The sequence below is a fragment of the Lissotriton helveticus genome, chromosome 1_1, assembly GCF_964261635.1.
Source record: "Lissotriton helveticus chromosome 1_1, aLisHel1.1, whole genome shotgun sequence".
NCBI classification, from domain to species: domain Eukaryota; kingdom Metazoa; phylum Chordata; class Amphibia; order Caudata; family Salamandridae; genus Lissotriton; species Lissotriton helveticus.
The window spans coordinates 372,718,887-372,726,874 of NC_136057.1; positions in this window are offsets into that span (position 1 = coordinate 372,718,887).

The window sequence follows — 7,988 nt, forward strand, 5'->3', positions numbered from 1 at the left end:
TAGCAGCCCAATAAGCAGGCGGTATTAACCGATCTCAACCCCAAACTGGCTGAGGAGAACAACCTCTTGCCATATTGGTCCAGCCTCTTAAAGTCCTTATCCGGCAGAGCCGAGGGAAAGGCACTCTGTGACATCAAGGCCTGAATGACCAGACTCTCAGGCATGGGGTGAGTAGTCAAGAAGGTGGGATCACCAGGCGCCGGACGATGACGCCTAGCGACATTCTTATCAACTGGCAGCCCCGAGGCCGGCCGCAACCAAGTACCCAAGAGGACTTCTATAAGGGCCTCATTTAAAGGGAGCAGCGTCTCTGATGACGTAGACGTCGTCTGGAGCACCTCCGTTAGGAGGTTGGTCTTAAGGGCCAGCGTAGTGAGGTCGAGATGGAGGGCCTCCAACGGCGTGCTTCAGCACCATAGTATAAGAAGCGCCTTCCTCCATAGTAGGTGGAGGCGAGGCAAACCCCGGGTCAGAAGACACATCAAGTTCACCTGCATTTTGAAGGTCATCCACCCAATCCTGCTCGAAGTCACACTGCCGCGCAAGGGGGTCCTCAGAGCCATCCCATTTGTCGTCCACCTCCGGGGTAGAGGGAGCCAACCGAAGCGGCTGGGCCGGACCAGGAGACGGGGTCAGCGGTGCGGGAGGTGGTGCCAATATCAGCGCCAGCCAAGGCCCCGCCGTAGTCGCATCCCAACGTGGATCCCAGGCCGGAACAAAATGGTCCGGAAACCGGGGCAGGGGCGGAATAAACGGCACCCAGTGCGGCGCCTGTGGCGGAGCCAGGGGTGGTGCTGGGGCCGGAGCCAAGGGCGGCGCCGGGGCAGGAGCCAGTGGCGCTGCCCCCTTTGCCGCCGGGGCCGGAGCCGAGGGCGCTGGATCCAGTGGCTCCAGGGCTGGCGCCAGAGGCGGTGCCGGCGGGCCAACAGGATCTGGACACAGGACCGCGGGGTCCGAAGGCGCGCCGGCAGGATCCCTGGGCCTGTAAAGGCAGGCCAAGGCAGCAAGGAACTCTTGCACCTGTTTGGGAGTCGCAGACGGACCCAGGTATAGCGGATATGCCGCGGGACTCCCAGGCTCCGGAGCAGCCGCACGTCCGCCTCCAGGGAGCGACGGGGGGACGTCGGAGAGCGAACACGCTTCTTCGACTTTTTTTTATGGTGTCGCTTACCGGAATCTGAAGGGGAAGACTTAGAGTCCGAGGAGCGACAGTTTCAGTCCCGCGAGCGGTCCCGCGAACGGCCCCTAGACTAGGAGCGGCGGTAAGAGGAATGCCGGACCTCCCGCAACTTCCGACACCACTCCCGCAAGGCCTTCGGGCCATGGCACAGCAGTCCCGACAATCCCGGGAGTCATGGTCATGCTCCAGGCAGGAGAGGCAGACATCATGGGGGTCCGCCACTGACATATTACGGTGGCACGACCCGCAAGACTTAAAGACGGGCATCCCGGCATTCACCAAGAGACAAGAAAAGGTGACAAAGGTCTCAAAAAAGTGGTCAAAAAATGACCGAGGTATGTGCTCAATCCGGATCTGCGCTTTTGGCGCGGAAAAAGAAAGAACTGACGTCAGCGTGCATGGGTGGCGCCTAAGTAGCCTCCGTGACGTCATCCCGGCGCTTACGACGCCAGTGACTGGCGCAGAGCTGCACGACAGCACCTACCGGCGCCCAGGGGTACTGCTGAGCAGAAAAATTCCGGATCCAGTCTGATGCCTGGGGCATATTCTAAGGTAAGGAATCTATCACTAACGTGTTTCTTTCAGATTGGTGATTTGAGTTCTCTAAGCATGTATATGCCAAGCCGTGTAAGTATTCTTGTATACCTCAGAAAGCAATTGGATATGCAGTTGGATAGCAGATGAAAAAATACAGGGACTTTATGGGTTTCTGTGCTAGACTAAGGAAATTAGTAATAATGGACTAAAACACGAGCACAGACAATAAGGGAGCACTTAAAGGCCCTGGGTTAATCTTGAGTTATTCCTGCTACTCTATTAAAAATTACGTTTGCACCTTGCACAAATGAAAGGTTAGCTTGACAGGTCAATGGGCCATTGTGCTAGGTTTACAGACCGAAGACACAATCCTGTATGAGAAGAGCAGATATATTCCAGAATGCCTGTCCTGAGCAAAGCCATCAGAAACGGAGGGCGGGGATTACGTAAATTATCACAACAGAAGTGGAAGTCCCATACCCTAAGAAATAAAGCCACTGCGTGTGTTAGTCCGGTATACGACACAGGTATGAGGAGCAGATGTATGATGTCCTTGCAATTGTTTGTTAATACACAATTTTGTGTTTATGCTGCAATCTCTCATATGCTAATTTAATAAACTGTGAATAGTATTCCATTAGGTCGAAAATACTTTTTAGGAAAAAGAATACATTCATAAAATATGAATTGGGTGGGAAAAGCTTAATCCCTAAATGTGTAAATAGTAATTGAGAGAATAAATGTGGTGTTTAATACACTGGCTACTGCATCATACTTCCGTTGGTAGCCCACTGAACCTAGAAAGGGTAGAGGGGTGTTCTTCATAATGTATACCTTTGCATCCAAGGTCCCGATAGCTGGAATAGGCCCTTAATGCTTTGAGGAAATTACACTTAAAATTACGTTTTAGATTGAAACATAAATGCTTCTTAAAGCAACGTATGCTCCTGTTTTGAATTCAATATGTAGCAGAGGTTTATTGCTATATGAAGTGTAAATTATCTTTTCTCTATGCTAATTGCAGTTTAAGTCTGTTGATCACTCCAGTGTTTTTCTCCCCCCAAATTTTCCCTGTTGGCTTAAACATAGTAGCGCTGTACTCCAATGAGCGGCGTCACGTTGGTGGCACAACCTCAGTGAAATTGTATTCCTTGGAAGGTGTAGGCGGCTAGTCTTTTTCTGTGAGTCCCCATCCTTGCATCGAGGTGGACAAATAGAGGCAGCTTCACGGTCAGTGAGACCTGCGGGTTCTCTCCACACGGGTGCTAGTCTGTTTTGTCTCCACATTTCCCAGTCGGATGCCTGCTACTTAACTTGTGTCATTGCAGCTATCAGCTCTCAGGGAAAGCCTTACAGTCTCAGACAAGGTGCCTTGCAAAAAGTCTCCAGGTTCACTTTAAGAGGTAATGATGTGGGTGCCCTTCAGTGCTCCCACGTTTGCTCTGATCCCCATGACAGAGCAGCAGGGCATCTGTGAGGGGGTGATAGAGGAGCAGTCATTTCACCCCATGGGTTGAGGGCCAGTCAGAGGCCATATGCTCTTTAGTGCAGAAAGCAGTTAACAAACAAGTTACTCACCTTCAGTAACAAATTATCTGGTACGGACTATCTAGCTGCAGATTCCTTACCTTTGATATCCCAGGCATCAGGCTGGACCCGGAAAGTTTTGCTGAGCAATAATACCCCTTGCGCGTGCCATCAGGTGGCTCCAATTGGCTCAGCGTGACTTCGTAGTTTTAGCGTCGTTTGTTACGTCACGGTACCTATATGGGAGCCACCCAAGCGAGCCGGTGTCAGTACTTTTAGTTTATTCCACACAAGAAGAGCAGAGTCACAAAGTAACTGACGTAGTCCTGTGCAAAACTAGGGCCCTGAAAAGGGGGAGTAACCCTAGCCCTCCAACATTAGTCCGCAAAGCGGGGAGGCATGGGTGGAGCTGTAAGGAATCTGCAGCTAGACTAATGCCTAGATGCATCAAACAGAATTGCATTCGCAAACGGTGCGAATTGCAAAATTCGGCCGTTTGCGAATGCAATTCTCAAATTTTGGATGCATCATGCTTTTCGCAATTTTAGGAATCGCAACCATGTTGCGATTTCTAAAATTGCGATTGCATTTAAGAAATCGCAATTTGAGATTTCTTAAATGCAATGCATGATTATTTTTAAATTGCGAATTCGCAATTTGGAAGGGGTAAATTAGCATGAAGTTGAACTTCATGCTAATTTACAGAAAACTTTCAAACATGCACAAGTTACATATTTGAAACTTTTAATTTACACATACACATGTCCTTGGGGCATGTGTGTGTAAATGGATCTTAAAGTTAAATTTCAGAGGTGCAGGGAGGGGTTCTTTGGACCCCCCCCTGCACCCTTGAAATTACCTTCACATTTTGCGATTCGCAAAATGAAATTAGCAAAATGTGAATGCCTTCCCATTCATTCCTATGGGCCTTTTGGCCCATAGGAAACAATGGGAAGGGTTTCCTTAATTGCGATTCGCAAATTGTGAATCGCAATTACAGAAAAATACCGAATCGCAAAAAAAAAAAAGCGCATTTTTCATGCATTGCCATTTGCGATTCCTAAATTGCGATTCCTTAATTGCGATTCCTTAATTTTCGCAATTTAGGAATCGCAAATAAAAACGTTGATGCATCTACCCATAAGTCTCTACCAGATAACGCGTTACCGAAGGTACGTACTTGTTCATCTGATAGGGACTTCTAGCTGCAAATACATTACCTTTGAATTAGATACCCAAGCCATACCATCCCGGCGGTGGGTTGTGGACCAATACCTCAAACTAGGAAGTCCTGCAGGACCGAATGGGCAAAATACCCGTCCCTGCAGACCAGACTAATCAGGCAGTAGTGTTTGGCAAACATGTGCAAAGATGCCCACATTGCTGCCTGGCCGATGTATACGATTGGGACACCCGAGCCAAGGCCATAGTCACAGCCTTTCCCCTGGTGGAACGAGCCGTTAATCCCTCAGGAGGCTGCTTGTTTGCCAAGGTATAGCATATCTTAATGCAGAGAATGACCTAGCAAAAGATGGTCCTTTTCTGCACTGCCTTTCCCTTCTTAGCTCCCACGTACCGCACAAAGAGTTGGTCATCCACCTGGACCTCTTTTGTGCAGTCAAGGCAGTACGACAGCGATCTTTTTGAGTTCAGTCGATGGAGACGCTCCTACTCTTTAGAGGGATGCGGGGGAGCAAAGAAGGTGGGCAACGTGAAAGATTGACCCAGATGGAATGGGGTCATGACCTTTGGTAAAATAGAAGCCAGAATGCGAAGCACCACTTTGTCAGGAAAAGACATTAAATAGGGAAGCGTGCAAGATAACACCTGCAACTCACTCACCCTTGGGGCAGATGTGATCGCCACTAAAAAGGATGTTTTGATGGTCAACAGCAGGAGATGACAGTTATGTAAAGGCTTGAAGGGAGCACACTAAGTAAGTGAGTAACAAATTAAGTCACCACTGCGGCAAAACAAAGGGCGTCGGTGGAAACAAGTGAGCCAGCCCTTTTAGAAATGTATGTACAATTGGAGACTTAAAGAGAGAGGGCTGGTCTGGCAGCCGCAAAAAGCAGCCAGAGCAGAAAGGTAACACTTGAGCTTTCCCAAAGCAAAGCCCTGCTGGGCAAGGGTCAGAATGAATAAAAGAACAGTGGAAAGAGAAGCAGAAAGAGGGTCAATAGACCTTTCTGTACAGTATAATACATATTTCTGCCAACGGCAGGCGTATACAGTCTTAGTTGGAGGGCCCCCAAAATAACGTTGTATACTTCAGGAGGAAGGTCAAAAGCCTTCAACTGCTGCCGCTCAATCTCCACGCATGGAGGCGCAGAGTTGACAGGTTCGGCTGGAGAACCCTCCCATGTTGCTGGGACAGAAGATCTTCCTGAAGGGCAGCCTGACCGAGGATCCATGCTCATCTTTAGAAGCTATGGATACCAGACTGTCCTCGCTGAGTCCGGAACCACAAGAATGACTTGGGCCCGGTCACTCTTGAACTACTTCAAAACCCTGGGCTGGAGTGGTATGTGCGGAAAGCATCGCCGAGCAATAGCCTTCTTTGAAAGTCCAGCACGCTGTATTGGTGACACTGCACGTTCTCTTCAGAGGCGAACAAATCTTACCAAGGTTCTCCCCACTGATGAAAGATCTTGCAGCATCTACGACTGGAGATGCCCTTTGTGATCTGTTAGGCATCGACGGCTGAGTTCGTCCGCCCTAGCGTTCAGAGAACCTGCCAGGTGTTGTATTACCAGGGTAATGCCCTGCTATTCCAGCCATGTCTGGAGATGCAGGGCCTCTCGATAAAGGGACCACGATGTCACCCGCCCTGCTTGTTGCAGTACCACTTTGCAGTGGTGTTGTCCGTGAACAACTGCACTAGCTTCCCCTTGACAGAGGGAAGAAATGCTTTCAATGCCAATCAAATCGCTCTGATCTCCAAAAAATGTATGTGGAGCCCTGACTCCGCAGGAGACCAGTGTCCCTGATCTCCACCTCTCCCAGATGTCCGCACCCTTCCCAGAAGTGACGCATCTGTCACAACTGTGAGATCTGGTTGGGGGAAGGGAGAGGGATCTGCTGTTGACCTAATCGCAATTCTTCAACCACCACTGCAGATCTTTCACAGTTCCTTCTGAGACCTGAACCACATCAGTGATATTTCCCTGATGCTGTGCCCACTGAAACTTCAAGTCCCACTGCAGAACCCACAAACTCCACCTGGCATGCTTTACTAACAGGAGGCCCAACAGCCTCAGATGCAGTCTCACCGAAATGCTGGATAAAGGCCGAAATATCATAATGTTAACCTGACTATCCTGGACTCGATGTTCAGGAGGACAGACCCAAAACTGCACTGTATCCATAACAGCTCCGATGAAAAGGAGCGTCTGAGGAGTCAGATGTGACTTTGGCATGTTTATAGAGAACCCCAGCGAATGCAGTAGGTTCAACGAATTCTGATGGTGGGGGCGACAGCCTGGGGTGTGGACGCCTTCAACAGCCAGTCATCGAGGTAGGGGAAGACTGACAACCCTAAACTGCGCTGATGAGCCGTCGACCACCACTATTACCTTGGTGAACAACCGAGGGTTACTGATAAGGCCGAAGGGGAGCACAGTAAACTGAAAGTGCTCACGGCCTACCTTGAACCGCATGTAACGCCTGTGGCCTGGCAGGATGGGGATGTGAAAATATGCATCCTGCTGGTCCAACGCTACCATCCAGTCTTTCTTGTCTAGGGCAGACAAGACCTTAGCTAGAGTGAGCATCTTGAATTTCTCCTTCTTGGGGAAGAGATTGATGGGCCGAAGGTTTAAAATGGGACGCAAGCCATTGTTCTTCCTCGGAATCAGAAAATAGCAGGAATGCCAGCCACTGCCTACTTCTGAACACAGAACCCTTTCTATAGCTACCTTGGTCAAGAGAACTATAACTTCCTCCTAGAGCAATTTTAAATGATCTTCCATCAGCCATTCCTGATTTGGCAGAATAGGAGGAGGAAAAGAAAGGAAAGGCAGAGAATAGTCCTCCTGAATGATCTGTAAGACACACTTGTCTGAGGCTATTGACCTCTAGTGGGGGATATGATAATGTATTCTCCCGCCAACTGGAGTGGTGTGGTCTTGCAGAGTCAGATGAGGATTGATTGGAGGCTGCTGCTGCCAAGGGCAGGGTGGCCGACAACTTCTGGCTTTCATTGCTAGGACGGAATGTACTGCATCCACTTCCCTGCACGGCTTAGGAAGCCTGCGCAGGATGGTTGTTGGAATCAAGCATCCTAGGACGGGTTTCTGGCTTTTAGCGGTCATCAGCCAGGATTGCTTGACTCCAGTGGTGTAGTGAGCACGGGACCAACGTCTGGGCATACCCTTCCCAGCGAACAGCAAAACACACAAGGTGATGGATGGAATGTTGCACATTGGCAAAACATTCACCCCAAGTCACAGGTCTGAGTTTAATCCATCGTTATTTTGCTTGCCACCCCAGTTCAGACATGGCCATAGGCAAATCAGTCATGACCCTGTGTCTCGTGGTAACAGTCCAGCCCGAACTGCCAAGCCATGTCTTCCCTGGACCGGAATCAAGCATCCTAGGACCTGTTTCTGGCTGTCAGCCATCATCAGCCAGGATAGCTAGACTCCAGTGGCGTAGTGAGCACGGGACCCACGTCTGGGCATACCCTTCCCACATAGGTCGAACAGCAAAACACACACGGTGATGGACGGAATGTTGCCCATTG